We start from the raw sequence: 15,982 nt of genomic DNA on the forward strand, positions 1-15,982 counted from the left end.
CTATGCAACAATAAAGTTACATATATCTATAGCAAATATTATTTAAGATAAATAAACAGGAATTATTTTACAATTTTGATAATATTGAACTGTACAACAATGGCATGAATTCATTGCAATATACACCTATGGATACATAAAACTGGGCAATAACACAAATGCACAATATAATTGATTACCTTATGATTAGAATATTACTTTTATTAGGTACTTTATTATTGGGTGCAGTAGTTTAGTGGATTTAAAAAGTAACTAATTTAAAATGAATAAACCAAGTTAATTTACTTAGTCAACTCGATGCTAAAATCACTCAACTAAAAATAATGCGCTTTGACCATGTGCTCATGTGGCGCAATCGGTCTGTGCTGGGATTTGTAAAACAAAGAACACAAATAAACGGCTTTCCTATATCGCAACAATTAATGATTATACTAATGAAAAATTCAGTTTCACTCAAAGATGGTACTAAGTCCCAGTGGCCTAATGGATAAGGCACTGGCCTCCTAAGCCAGGGATTGTGGGTTCAAGTCCCATCTGGGGTGATTTGCTTTATTTCTTTAAAATAATTTTGGAGATGTTCCTTTCATTCTTGCTTCATACTGCACAAATGGCTCCACCAGAAACTTTTATCTGCTTATCAATCCTGAACTGTTCAGCTTGCAAAATTATGGCCCAGTATCTAAAAGCAGACATTTATCCTAATGACATTGTGGATTAGTTTCCTGAAAAGTTTACTATCACCTGGGACAGTGGCTTCAAGTCCCATCTAGGATGCATGTTCCTTTGTTGCTCATTCTCATTCTAGAAGTTATGCTTTTTTTCAATTCAGGTGACTGTCTTAATGGTATTGCAGAAAATCCATATATACCAAAACATACCTATTAAGTTTTAATTGCAATTTAATATCAGAGTGGCTACAAAATAACAATTTCTATTGCAATTGCTGATGGGTTTCTTGAAGTCCTTTCATCCATGTCATCAAAAGGGTAATTTTCTGCTTTTTATATTTCTTTGGACACTGACTTTACTGACAATTTAGGTGCTTCAGACCAAAAAAACAATGTTTACCTTTAAATATAGAGCACAAGTGAGATTTAACTTATTTTTATTTAAAGATACTGCATTTTTTGGTATTATAGTGTATATTTTCCCTATGCAACATTAAAGTTACATATATCTATAGCAAATATTATTTAAGATAAATAAACAGGAATTATTTTACAATTTTGATAATATTGAACTGTACAACAATGGCATGAATTCATTGCAATATACACCTATGGATACATAAAACTGGGCAATAACACAAATGCACAATATAATTGATTACCTTATGATTAGAATATTACTTTTTTTAGGTACTTTATTATTGGGTGCAGTAGTTTAGTGGATTTAAAAAGTAACTAATTTAAAATGAATAAACCAAGTTAATTTACTTAGTCAACTCGATGCTAAAATCACTCAACTAAAAATAAAGCACTTTGACCATGTGCTCCTGTGGTGCAATCGGTCTGTGCGCAGAACTTAAAAGACAGTATCTGTTGAGCAATGCTGAGGTTGTGAGTTCAAGCCTCACCTGGAGCAAATGTAATTTTTTTTCTAATGTCATCAGTTAATGATTATCATCTGCTTTCTGAACATCCTGATATGAAGGCAGAGAAAAAACACAAACATGACTGTTTTTAAGTACCAGTACACACAGCTGCTTTGGTTCATATGCAGTGTAAACATTACTTTAGTTAGTCAACAAAATGGAATGCAAAAGACTACCTCTTTATTGGTAAAAGAGTTGCATCAATCTGTTTTGCTGCAATGTAACATGAGGGTCCACACTATTAGGTCTGGATAGTACAATCACATTTCATGCTGGTATTTGTAAAGCAAAGAACACAAATAAACGATTAGTTTCCTGAAAAGTTTACTATCACCTGGGACAGTGGCTTCAAGTCCCATCTAGGATGCATGTTCCTTTGTTGCTCATTCTCATTCTAGAAGTTATGCTTTTTTTCAATTCAGGTGACTGTCTTAATGGTATTGCAGAAAATCCATATATACCAAAACATACCTATTAAGTTTTAATTGCAATTTAATATCAGAGTGGCTACAAAATAACAATTTCTATTGCAATTGCTGATAGGTTTCTTGAAGTCCTTTCATCCATGTCATCAAAAGGGTAATTTTCTGCTTTTTATATTTCTTTGGACACTGACTTTACTGACAATTTAGGTGCTTCAGACCAAAAAAACAATGTTTACCTTTAAATATAGAGCACAAGTGAGATTTAACTTATTTTTATTTAAAGATACTGCATTTTTTGGTATTATAGTGTATATTTTCCCTATGCAACATTAAAGTTACATATATCTATAGCAAATATTATTTAAGATAAATAAACAGGAATTATTTTACAATTTTGATAATATTGAACTGTACAACAGTGGCATGAATTCATTGCAATATACACCTATGGATACATAAAACTGGGCAATAACACAAATGCACAATATAATTGATTACCTTATGATTAGAATATTACTTTTATTAGGTACTTTATTATTGGGTGCAGTAGTTTAGTGGATTTAAAAAGTAACTAATTTAAAATGAATAAACCAAGTTAATTTACTTAGTCAACTCGATGCTAAAATCACTCAACTAAAAATAATGCGCTTTGACCATGTGCTCCTGTGGTGCAATCGGTCTGTGCGCAGAACTTAAAAGACAGTATCTGTTGAGCAATGCTGAGGTTGTGAGTTCAAGCCTCACCTGGAGCAAATGTAATTTTTTTTCTAATGTCATCAGTTAATGATTATCATCTGCTTCCTGAACATCCTGATATGAAGGCAGAAAAAAAACACAAACATGACTGTTTTTAAGTACCAGTACACACAGCTGCTTTGGTTCATATGCAGTGTAAACATTACTTTAGTTAGTCAACAAAATGGAATGCAAAAGACTACCTCTTTATTGGTAAAAGAGTTGCATCAATCTGTTTTGCTACAATGTAACATGAGGGTCCACACTATTAGGTCTGGATAGTACAATCACATTTCATGCTGGGATTTGTAAAGCAAAGAACACAAATAAACGGCTTTCCTATATCGCAACAATTAATGATTATACTAATGAAAAATTCAGTTTCACTCAAAGATGTTACTAAGCCCCAGTGGCCTAATGGATAAAGCACTGGCCTCCTAAGCCAGGGATTGTGGGTTCAAGTCCCATCTGGGGTGATAGGCTTTATTTCTTTAAAATAATTTTGGAGATGTTCCTTTCATTCTTGCTTCATACTGCACAAATGGCTCCACCAGAAACTTTTATATGCTTATCAATCCTGAACTGTTCAGCTTGCAAAATTATGGCCCAGTATCTAAAAGCAGACATTTATCCTAATGACATTGTGGATTAGTTTCCTGAAAAGTTTACTATCACCTGGGACAGTGGCTTCAAGTCCCATCTAGGATGCATGTTCCTTTGTTGCTCATTCTCATTCTAGAAGTTATGCTTTTTTTCAATTCAGGTGACTGTCTTAATGGTATTGCAGAAAATCCATATATACCAAAACATACCTATTAAGTTTTAATTGCAATTTAATATCAGAGTGGCTACAAAATAACAATTTCTATTGCAATTGCTGATGGGTTTCTTGAAGTCCTTTCATCCTTGTCATCAAAAGGGTAATTTTCTGCCTTTTATATTTCTTTGGACACTGACTTTACTGACAATTTAGGTGCTTCAGACCAAAAAAACAATGTTTACCTTTAAATATAGAGCACAAGTGAGATTTAACTTATTTTTATTTAAAGATACTGCATTTTTTGGTATTATAGTGTATATTTTCCCTATGCAACATTAAAGTTACATATATCTATAGCAAATATTATTTAAGATAAAAAAACAGGAATTATTTTACAATTTTGATAATATTGAACTGTACAACAATGGCATGAATTCATTGCAATATACACCTATGGATACATAAAACTGGGCAATAACACAAATGCACAATATAATTGATTACCTTATGATTAGAATATTACTTTTTTTAGGTACTTTATTATTGGGTGCAGTAGTTTAGTGGATTTAAAAAGTAACTAATTTAAAATGAATAAACCAAGTTAATTTACTTAGTCAACTCGATGCTAAAATCACTCAACTAAAAATAATGCACTTTGACCATGTGCTCCTGTGGCGCAATCGGTCTGTGCGCAGAACTTAAAAGACAGTATCTGTTGAGCAATGCTGAGGTTGTGAGTTCAAGCCTCACCTGGAGCAAATGTAATTTTTTTTCTAATGTCATCAGTTAATGATTATCATCTGCTTCCTGAACATCCTGATATGAAGGCAGAAAAAAAACACAAACATGACTGTTTTTAAGTACCAGTACACACAGCTGCTTTGGTTCATATGCAGTGTAAACATTACTTTAGTTAGTCAACAAAATGGAATGCAAAAGACTACCTCTTTATTGGTAAAAGAGTTGCATCAATCTGTTTTGCTACAATGTAACATGAGGGTCCACACTATTAGGTCTGGATAGTACAATCACATTTCATGCTGGGATTTGTAAAGCAAAGAACACAAATAAACGGCTTTCCTATATCGCAACAATTAATGATTATACTAATGAAAAATTCAGTTTCACTCAAAGATGTTACTAAGCCCCAGTGGCCTAATGGATAAGGCACTGGCCTCCTAAGCCAGGGATTGTGGGTTCAAGTCCCATCTGGGGTGATAGGCTTTATTTCTTTAAAATAATTTTGGAGATGTTCCTTTCATTCTTGCTTCATACTGCACAAATGGCTCCACCAGAAACTTTTATCTGCTTATCAATCCTGAACTGTTCAGCTTGCAAAATTATGGCCCAGTATCTAAAAGCAGACATTTATCCTAATGACATTGTGGATTAGTTTCCTGAAAAGTTTACTATCACCTGGGACAGTGGCTTCAAGTCCCATCTAGGATGCATGTTCCTTTGTTGCTCATTCTCATTCTAGAAGTTATGCTTTTTTTCAATTCAGGTGACTGTCTTAATGGTATTGCAGAAAATCCATATATACCAAAACATACCTATTAAGTTTTAATTGCAATTTAATATCAGAGTGGCTACAAAATAACAATGTCTATGGCAATTGCTGATGGGTTTCTTGAAGTCCTTTCATCCATGTCATCAAAAGGGTAATTTTCTGCTTTTTATATTTCTTTGGACACTGACTTTACTGACAATTTAGGTGCTTCAGACCAAAAAAACAATGTTTACCTTTAAATATAGAGCACAAGTGAGATTTAACTTATTTTTATTTAAAGATACTGCATTTTTTGGTATTATAGTGTATATTTTCCCTATGCAACATTAAAGTTACATATATCTATAGCAAATATTATTTAAGATAAATAAACAGGAATTATTTTACAATTTTGATAATATTGAACTGTACAACAGTGGCATGAATTCATTGCAATATACACCTATGGATACATAAAACTGGGCAATAACACAAATGCACAATATAATTGATTACCTTATGATTAGAATATTACTTTTATTAGGTACTTTATTATTGGGTGCAGTAGTTTAGTGGATTTAAAAAGTAACTAATTTAAAATGAATAAACCAAGTTAATTTACTTAGTCAACTCGATGCTAAAATCACTCAACTAAAAATAATGCGCTTTGACCATGTGCTCCTGTGGTGCAATCGGTCTGTGCGCAGAACTTAAAAGACAGTATCTGTTGAGCAATGCTGAGGTTGTGAGTTCAAGCCTCACCTGGAGCAAATGTAATTTTTTTTCTAATGTCATCAGTTAATGATTATCATCTGCTTCCTGAACATCCTGATATGAAGGCAGAAAAAAAACACAAACATGACTGTTTTTAAGTACCAGTACACACAGCTGCTTTGGTTCATATGCAGTGTAAACATTACTTTAGTTAGTCAACAAAATGGAATGCAAAAGACTACCTCTTTATTGGTAAAAGAGTTGCATCAATCTGTTTTGCTACAATGTAACATGAGGGTCCACACTATTAGGTCTGGATAGTACAATCACATTTCATGCTGGGATTTGTAAAGCAAAGAACACAAATAAACGGCTTTCCTATATCGCAACAATTAATGATTATACTAATGAAAAATTCAGTTTCACTCAAAGATGTTACTAAGCCCCAGTGGCCTAATGGATAAGGCACTGGCCTCCTAAGCCAGGGATTGTGGGTTCAAGTCCCATCTGGGGTGATAGGCTTTATTTCTTTAAAATAATTTTGGAGATGTTCCTTTCATTCTTGCTTCATACTGCACAAATGGCTCCATCATAAACTTTTATCTGCTTAACAATCCGGTACTGTTCAGCTTGCAAAATTATGGCCCAGTATCTAAAAGCAGACATTTATCCTAATGACATTGTGGATTAGTTTCCTGAAAAGTTTACTATCACCTGGGACAGTGGCTTCAAGTCCCATCTAGGATGCATGTTCCTTTGTTGCTCATTCTCATTCTAGAAGTTATGCTTTTTTTCAATTCAGGTGACTGTCTTAATGGTATTGCAGAAAATCCATATATACCAAAACATACCTATTAAGTTTTAATTGCAATTTAATATCAGAGTGGCTACAAAATAACAATTTCTATTGCAATTGCTGATGGGTTTCTTGAAGTCCTTTCATCCATGTCATCAAAAGGGTAATTTTCTGCTTTTTATATTTCTTTGGACACTGACTTTACTGACAATTTAGGTGCTTCAGACCAAAAAAACAATGTTTACCTTTAAATATAGAGCACAAGTGAGATTTAACTTATTTTTATTTAAAGATACTGCATTTTTTGGTATTATAGTGTATATTTTCCCTATGCAACATTAAAGTTACATATATCTATAGCAAATATTATTTAAGATAAATAAACAGGAATTATTTTACAATTTTGATAATATTGAACTGTACAACAATGGCATGAATTCATTGCAATATACACCTATGGATACATAAAACTGGGCAATAACACAAATGCACAATATAATTGATTACCTTATGATTAGAAAATTACTTTTTTTAGGTACTTTATTATTGGGTGCAGTAGTTTAGTGGATTTAAAAAGTAACTAATTTAAAATGAATAAACCAAGTTAATTTACTTAGTCAACTCGATGCTAAAATCACTCAACTAAAAATAATGCACTTTGACCATGTGCTCCTGTGGCGCAATCGGTCTGTGCGCAGAACTTAAAAGACAGTATCTGTTGAGCAATGCTGAGGTTGTGAGTTCAAGCCTCACCTGGAGCAAATGTAATTTTTTTTCTAATGTCATCAGTTAATGATTATCATCGGCTTCCTGAACATCCTGATATGAAGGCAGAAAAAAAACACAAACATGACTGTTTTTAAGTACCAGTACACACAGCTGCTTTGGTTCATATGCAGTGTAAACATTACTTTAGTTAGTCAACAAAATGGAATGCAAAAGACTACCTCTTTATTGGTAAAAGAGTTGCATCAATCTGTTTTGCTGCAATGTAACATGAGGGTCCACACTATTAGGTCTGGATAGTACAATCACATTTTATGCTGGTATTTGTAAAGCAAAGAACACAAATAAACGATTAGTTTCCTGAAAAGTTTACTATCACCTGGGACAGTGGCTTCAAGTCCCATCTAGGATGCATGTTCCTTTGTTGCTCATTCTCATTCTAGAAGTTATGCTTTTTTTCAATTCAGGTGACTGTCTTAATGGTATTGCAGAAAATCCATATATACCAAAACATACCTATTAAGTTTTAATTGCAATTTAATATCAGAGTGGCTACAAAATAACAATTTCTATTGCAATTGCTGATGGGTTTCTTGAAGTCCTTTCATCCATGTCATCAAAAGGGTAATTTTCTGCCTTTTATATTTCTTTGGACACTGACTTTACTGACAATTTAGGTGCTTCAGACCAAAAAAACAATGTTTACCTTTAAATATAGAGCACAAGTGAGATTTAACTTATTTTTATTTAAAGATACTGCATTTTTTGGTATTATAGTGTATATTTTCCCTATGCAACATTAAAGTTACATATATCTATAGCAAATATTATTTAAGATAAAAAAACAGGAATTATTTTACAATTTTGATAATATTGAACTGTACAACAATGGCATGAATTCATTGCAATATACACCTATGGATACATAAAACTGGGCAATAACACAAATGCACAATATAATTGATTACCTTATGATTAGAATATTACTTTTTTTAGGTACTTTATTATTGGGTGCAGTAGTTTAGTGGATTTAAAAAGTAACTAATTTAAAATGAATAAACCAAGTTAATTTACTTAGTCAACTCGATGCTAAAATCACTCAACTAAAAATAATGCACTTTGACCATGTGCTCCTGTGGCGCAATCGGTCTGTGCGCAGAACTTAAAAGACAGTATCTGTTGAGCAATGCTGAGGTTGTGAGTTCAAGCCTCACCTGGAGCAAATGTAATTTTTTTTCTAATGTCATCAGTTAATGATTATCATCTGCTTCCTGAACATCCTGATATGAAGGCAGAAAAAAAACACAAACATGACTGTTTTTAAGTACCAGTACACACAGCTGCTTTGGTTCATATGCAGTGTAAACATTACTTTAGTTAGTCAACAAAATGGAATGCAAAAGACTACCTCTTTATTGGTAAAAGAGTTGCATCAATCTGTTTTGCTGCAATGTAACATGAGGGTCCACACTATTAGGTCTGGATAGTACAATCACATTTTATGCTGGTATTTGTAAAGCAAAGAACACAAATAAACGATTAGTTTCCTGAAAAGTTTACTATCACCTGGGACAGTGGCTTCAAGTCCCATCTAGGATGCATGTTCCTTTGTTGCTCATTCTCATTCTAGAAGTTATGCTTTTTTTCAATTCAGGTGACTGTCTTAATGGTATTGCAGAAAATCCATATATACCAAAACATACCTATTAAGTTTTAATTGCAATTTAATATCAGAGTGGCTACAAAATAACAATGTCTATGGCAATTGCTGATGGGTTTCTTGAAGTCCTTTCATCCATGTCATCAAAAGGGTAATTTTCTGCTTTTTATATTTCTTTGGACACTGACTTTACTGACAATTTAGGTGCTTCAGACCAAAAAAACAATGTTTACCTTTAAATATAGAGCACAAGTGAGATTTAACTTATTTTTATTTAAAGATACTGCATTTTTTGGTATTATAGTGTATATTTTCCCTATGCAACATTAAAGTTACATATATCTATAGCAAATATTATTTAAGATAAATAAACAGGAATTATTTTACAATTTTGATAATATTGAACTGTACAACAGTGGCATGAATTCATTGCAATATACACCTATGGATACATAAAACTGGGCAATAACACAAATGCACAATATAATTGATTACCTTATGATTAGAATATTACTTTTATTAGGTACTTTATTATTGGGTGCAGTAGTTTAGTGGATTTAAAAAGTAACTAATTTAAAATGAATAAACCAAGTTAATTTACTTAGTCAACTCGATGCTAAAATCACTCAACTAAAAATAATGCGCTTTGACCATGTGCTCCTGTGGTGCAATCGGTCTGTGCGCAGAACTTAAAAGACAGTATCTGTTGAGCAATGCTGAGGTTGTGAGTTCAAGCCTCACCTGGAGCAAATGTAATTTTTTTTCTAATGTCATCAGTTAATGATTATCATCTGCTTCCTGAACATCCTGATATGAAGGCAGAAAAAAAACACAAACATGACTGTTTTTAAGTACCAGTACACACAGCTGCTTTGGTTCATATGCAGTGTAAACATTACTTTAGTTAGTCAACAAAATGGAATGCAAAAGACTACCTCTTTATTGGTAAAAGAGTTGCATCAATCTGTTTTGCTACAATGTAACATGAGGGTCCACACTATTAGGTCTGGATAGTACAATCACATTTCATGCTGGGATTTGTAAAGCAAAGAACACAAATAAACGGCTTTCCTATATCGCAACAATTAATGATTATACTAATGAAAAATTCAGTTTCACTCAAAGATGTTACTAAGCCCCAGTGGCCTAATGGATAAGGCACTGGCCTCCTAAGCCAGGGATTGTGGGTTCAAGTCCCATCTGGGGTGATAGGCTTTATTTCTTTAAAATAATTTTGGAGATGTTCCTTTCATTCTTGCTTCATACTGCACAAATGGCTCCATCATAAACTTTTATCTGCTTAACAATCCGGTACTGTTCAGCTTGCAAAATTATGGCCCAGTATCTAAAAGCAGACATTTATCCTAATGACATTGTGGATTAGTTTCCTGAAAAGTTTACTATCACCTGGGACAGTGGCTTCAAGTCCCATCTAGGATGCATGTTCCTTTGTTGCTCATTCTCATTCTAGAAGTTATGCTTTTTTTCAATTCAGGTGACTGTCTTAATGGTATTGCAGAAAATCCATATATACCAAAACATACCTATTAAGTTTTAATTGCAATTTAATATCAGAGTGGCTACAAAATAACAATTTCTATTGCAATTGCTGATGGGTTTCTTGAAGTCCTTTCATCCATGTCATCAAAAGGGTAATTTTCTGCTTTTTATATTTCTTTGGACACTGACTTTACTGACAATTTAGGTGCTTCAGACCAAAAAAACAATGTTTACCTTTAAATATAGAGCACAAGTGAGATTTAACTTATTTTTATTTAAAGATACTGCATTTTTTGGTATTATAGTGTATATTTTCCCTATGCAACATTAAAGTTACATATATCTATAGCAAATATTATTTAAGATAAATAAACAGGAATTATTTTACAATTTTGATAATATTGAACTGTACAACAATGGCATGAATTCATTGCAATATACACCTATGGATACATAAAACTGGGCAATAACACAAATGCACAATATAATTGATTACCTTATGATTAGAAAATTACTTTTTTTAGGTACTTTATTATTGGGTGCAGTAGTTTAGTGGATTTAAAAAGTAACTAATTTAAAATGAATAAACCAAGTTAATTTACTTAGTCAACTCAATGCTAAAATCACTCAACTAAAAATAATGCACTTTGACCATGTGCTCCTGTGGCGCAATCGGTCTGTGCGCAGAACTTAAAAGACAGTATCTGTTGAGCAATGCTGAGGTTGTGAGTTCAAGCCTCACCTGGAGCAAATGTAATTTTTTTTCTAATGTCATCAGTTAATGATTATCATCGGCTTCCTGAACATCCTGATATGAAGGCAGAAAAAAAACACAAACATGACTGTTTTTAAGTACCAGTACACACAGCTGCTTTGGTTCATATGCAGTGTAAACATTACTTTAGTTAGTCAACAAAATGGAATGCAAAAGACTACCTCTTTATTGGTAAAAGAGTTGCATCAATCTGTTTTGCTGCAATGTAACATGAGGGTCCACACTATTAGGTCTGGATAGTACAATCACATTTTATGCTGGTATTTGTAAAGCAAAGAACACAAATAAACGATTAGTTTCCTGAAAAGTTTACTATCACCTGGGACAGTGGCTTCAAGTCCCATCTAGGATGCATGTTCCTTTGTTGCTCATTCTCATTCTAGAAGTTATGCTTTTTTTCAATTCAGGTGACTGTCTTAATGGTATTGCAGAAAATCCATATATACCAAAACATACCTATTAAGTTTTAATTGCAATTTAATATCAGAGTGGCTACAAAATAACAATTTCTATTGCAATTGCTGATGGGTTTCTTGAAGTCCTTTCATCCATGTCATCAAAAGGGTAATTTTCTGCCTTTTATATTTCTTTGGACACTGACTTTACTGACAATTTAGGTGCTTCAGACCAAAAAAACAATGTTTTTCTTTAAATATAGAGCACAAGTGAGATTTAACTTATTTTTATTTAAAGATACTGCATTTTTTGGTATTATAGTGTATATTTTCCCTATGCAACATTAAAGTTACATATATCTATAGCAAATATTATTTAAGATAAAAAAACAGGAATTATTTTACAATTTTGATAATATTGAACTGTACAACAATGGCATGAATTCATTGCAATATACACCTATGGATACATAAAACTGGGCAATAACACAAATGCACAATATAATTGATTACCTTATGATTAGAATATTACTTTTTTTAGGTACTTTATTATTGGGTGCAGTAGTTTAGTGGATTTAAAAAGTAACTAATTTAAAATGAATAAACCAAGTTAATTTACTTAGTCAACTCGATGCTAAAATCACTCAACTAAAAATAATGCACTTTGACCATGTGCTCCTGTGGCGCAATCGGTCTGTGCGCAGAACTTAAAAGACAGTATCTGTTGAGCAATGCTGAGGTTGTGAGTTCAAGCCTCACCTGGAGCAAATGTAATTTTTTTTCTAATGTCATCAGTTAATGATTATCATCTGCTTCCTGAACATCCTGATATGAAGGCAGAAAAAAAACACAAACATGACTGTTTTTAAGTACCAGTACACACAGCTGCTTTGGTTCATATGCAGTGTAAACATTACTTTAGTTAGTCAACAAAATGGAATGCAAAAGACTACCTCTTTATTGGTAAAAGAGTTGCATCAATCTGTTTTGCTGCAATGTAACATGAGGGTCCACACTATTAGGTCTGGATAGTACAATCACATTTTATGCTGGTATTTGTAAAGCAAAGAACACAAATAAACGATTAGTTTCCTGAAAAGTTTACTATCACCTGGGACAGTGGCTTCAAGTCCCATCTAGGATGCATGTTCCTTTGTTGCTCATTCTCATTCTAGAAGTTATGCTTTTTTTCAATTCAGGTGACTGTCTTAATGGTATTGCAGAAAATCCATATATACCAAAACATACCTATTAAGTTTTAATTGCAATTTAATATCAGAGTGGCTACAAAATAACAATTTCTATTGCAATTGCTGATGGGTTTCTTGAAGTCCTTTCATCCATGTCATCAAAAGGGTAATTTTCTGCTTTTTATATTTCTTTGGACACTGACTTTACTGACAATTTAGGTGCTTCAGACCAAAAAAACAATGTTTACCTTTAAATATAGAGCACAAGTGAGATTTAACTTATTTTTATTTAAAGATACTGCATTTTTTGGTATTATAGTGTATATTTTCCCTATGCAACAATAAAGTTACATATATCTATAGCAAATATTATTTAAGATAAATAAACAGGAATTATTTTACAATTTTGATAATATTGAACTGTACAACAATGGCATGAATTCATTGCAATATACACCTATGGATACATAAAACTGGGCAATAACACAAATGCACAATATAATTGATTACCTTATGATTAGAATATTACTTTTATTAGGTACTTTATTATTGGGTGCAGTAGTTTAGTGGATTTAAAAAGTAACTAATTTAAAATGAATAAACCAAGTTAATTTACTTAGTCAACTCGATGCTAAAATCACTCAACTAAAAATAATGCGCTTTGACCATGTGCTCATGTGGCGCAATCGGTCTGTGCTGGGATTTGTAAAACAAAGAACACAAATAAACGGCTTTCCTATATCGCAACAATTAATGATTATACTAATGAAAAATTCAGTTTCACTCAATGATGTTACTAAGCCCCAGTGGCCTAATGGATAAGGCACTGGCCTCCTAAGCCAGGGATTTTGGGTTCAAGTCCCATCTGGGGTGATAGGCTTTATTTCTTTAAAATAATTTTGGAGATGTTCCTTTCATTCTTGCTTCATACTGCACAAATGGCTCCACCAGAAACTTTTATCTGCTTATCAATCCTGAACTGTTCAGCTTGCAAAATTATGGCCCAGTATCTAAAAGCAGACATTTATCCTAATGACATTGTGGATTAGTTTCCTGAAAAGTTTACTATCACCTGGGACAGTGGCTTCAAGTCCCATCTAGGATGCATGTTCCTTTGTTGCTCATTCTCATTCTAGAAGTTATGCTTTTTTTCAATTCAGGTGACTGTCTTAATGGTATTGCAGAAAATCCATATATACCAAAACATACCTATTAAGTTTTAATTGCAATTTAATATCAGAGTGGCTACAAAATAACAATTTCTATTGCAATTGCTGATGGGTTTCTTGAAGTCCTTTCATCCATGTCATCAAAAGGGTAATTTTCTGCCTTTTATATTTCTTTGGACACTGACTTTACTGACAATTTAGGTGCTTCAGACCAAAAAAACAATGTTTACCTTTAAATATAGAGCACAAGTGAGATTTAACTTATTTTTATTTAAAGATACTGCATTTTTTGGTATTATAGTGTATATTTTCCCTATGCAACATTAAAATTACATATATCTATAGCAAATATTATTTAAGATAAATAAACAGGAATTATTTTACAATTTTGATAATATTGTACTGTACAATAATGGCATGAATTCATTGCAATATACACCTATGGATACATAAAACTGGGCAATAACACAAATGCACAATATAATTGATTACCTTATGATTAGAATATTACTTTTATTAGGTACTTTAGTATTGGGTGCAGTAGTTTAGTGGATTTAAAAAGTAACTAATTTAAAATTAATAAACCAAGTTAATTTACTTAGTCAACTCGATGCTAAAATCCCTCAACTAAAAATAAAGTGCTTTGTCCATGTGCTCCTGTGGCGCAATCGGTCTGTGCGCCGTACTTATAAGACAGTATCTGTTGAGCAATCCTGAGGTTGTGAATTCAAGCCTCACCTGAAGCAAATGTAATTTTTTTTCTAATTTCATCAGTTAATGATTATCATCTCCTTCCTGAACATCCTGATATGAAGGCAGAAAAAAAACACAAACATGACTGTTTTTAAGTACCAGTACACACAGCTGCTTTGGTTCATATGCACTGTAAAAATTACTTTAGTTAGTCAACAAAATGGAATGCAAAAGACTACCTCTTTATTGGTAAAAGAGATGCATCAATCTGTTTTGCTGCAATGTAACATGAGGGTCCACACTATTAGGTCTGGATAGTACAATCACATTTCATGCTGGGATTTGTAAAGCAAAGAACACAAATAAATGGCTTTCCTATATTGCAACAATTAATGATTATACTAATGAAAAAATCAGTTTCACTCAAAGATGTTACTAAGCCCCAGTGGCCTAATGGATAAGGCACTGGCCTCCTAAGCCAGGGATTGTGGGTTCAAGTCCCATCTGGGGTGATAGGCTTTATTTCTTTAAAATAATTTTGGAGATGTTCCTTTCATTCTTGCTTCATACTGCACAAATGGCTCCACCAGAAACTTTTATCTGCTTATCAATCCGGAACTGTTCAGCTTGCAAAATTATGGCCCAGTATCTAAAAGCAGACATTTATCCTAATGACACTGTGGATTAGTTTTCTGAAAAGTTTACTATCACCTGGGACAGTGGCTTCAAGTCCCATCTAGGATGCATGTTCCTTTGTTGCTCATTCTCATTCTAGAAGTTATGCTTTTTTTCAATTCAGGTGACTGTCTTAATGGTATTGCAGAAAATCCATATATACCAAAACATACCTATTAAGTTTTAATTGCAATTTAATATCAGAGTGGCTACAAAATAACAATTTCTATTGCAATTGCTGATGGGTTTCTTGAAGTCCTTTCATCCATGTCATCAAAATGGTAATTTTCTGCCTTTTATATTTCTTTGGACACTGACTTTACTGACAATTTAGGTGCTTCAGACCAAAAAAACAATGTTTACCTTTAAATATAGAGCACAAGTGAGATTTAACTTATTTTTATTTAAAGATACTGCATTTTTTGGTATTATAGTGTATATTTTCCCTATGCAACATTAAAGTTACATATATCTATAGCAAATATTATTTAAGATAAATAAACAGGAATTATTTTACAATTTTGATAATATTGTACTGTACAACAGTGGCATGAATTCATTGCAATGGATATGGATACATAAATCTGGGCAATAACACAAATGCACAATATAATTGATTACCTTATAATTAGAATATTACTTTTATTTGGTACTTTAGTATTGGGTGCAGTAGTTTAGTGGATTTA

At 32.6% G+C, this 15,982-nt stretch overlaps 7 non-coding genes across 7 annotated transcripts; all 7 read left to right on the forward strand.

Annotated features, from left to right (window-relative positions):
* Positions 1-469: 469 nt before the first annotated feature.
* On the forward strand, positions 470-542 carry TRNAR-CCU (transfer RNA arginine (anticodon CCU)). The gene has a single exon. It is a non-coding gene; the product is annotated as a tRNA-Arg (tRNA).
* A 2,615-nt stretch (positions 543-3,157) lies between these two features.
* Positions 3,158-3,230, forward strand: TRNAR-CCU (transfer RNA arginine (anticodon CCU)). Its single transcript has one exon. It is a non-coding gene; the product is annotated as a tRNA-Arg (tRNA).
* A 1,428-nt stretch (positions 3,231-4,658) lies between these two features.
* On the forward strand, positions 4,659-4,731 carry TRNAR-CCU (transfer RNA arginine (anticodon CCU)). The gene has a single exon. It is a non-coding gene; the product is annotated as a tRNA-Arg (tRNA).
* A 1,428-nt stretch (positions 4,732-6,159) lies between these two features.
* TRNAR-CCU (transfer RNA arginine (anticodon CCU)) lies at positions 6,160-6,232 on the forward strand. Its single transcript has one exon. It is a non-coding gene; the product is annotated as a tRNA-Arg (tRNA).
* Positions 6,233-10,034: 3,802 nt separating this feature from the next.
* On the forward strand, positions 10,035-10,107 carry TRNAR-CCU (transfer RNA arginine (anticodon CCU)). Its single transcript has one exon. It is a non-coding gene; the product is annotated as a tRNA-Arg (tRNA).
* A 3,452-nt stretch (positions 10,108-13,559) lies between these two features.
* Positions 13,560-13,632, forward strand: TRNAR-CCU (transfer RNA arginine (anticodon CCU)). The gene has a single exon. It is a non-coding gene; the product is annotated as a tRNA-Arg (tRNA).
* A 1,428-nt stretch (positions 13,633-15,060) lies between these two features.
* Positions 15,061-15,133, forward strand: TRNAR-CCU (transfer RNA arginine (anticodon CCU)). The gene has a single exon. It is a non-coding gene; the product is annotated as a tRNA-Arg (tRNA).
* Positions 15,134-15,982: the final 849 nt, after the last annotated feature.

This window comes from Taudactylus pleione, unplaced genomic scaffold (genome assembly GCF_031769625.1).
Source record: "Taudactylus pleione unplaced genomic scaffold, aTauple2 ptg000473l, whole genome shotgun sequence".
Taxonomy (NCBI): domain Eukaryota; kingdom Metazoa; phylum Chordata; class Amphibia; order Anura; family Myobatrachidae; genus Taudactylus; species Taudactylus pleione.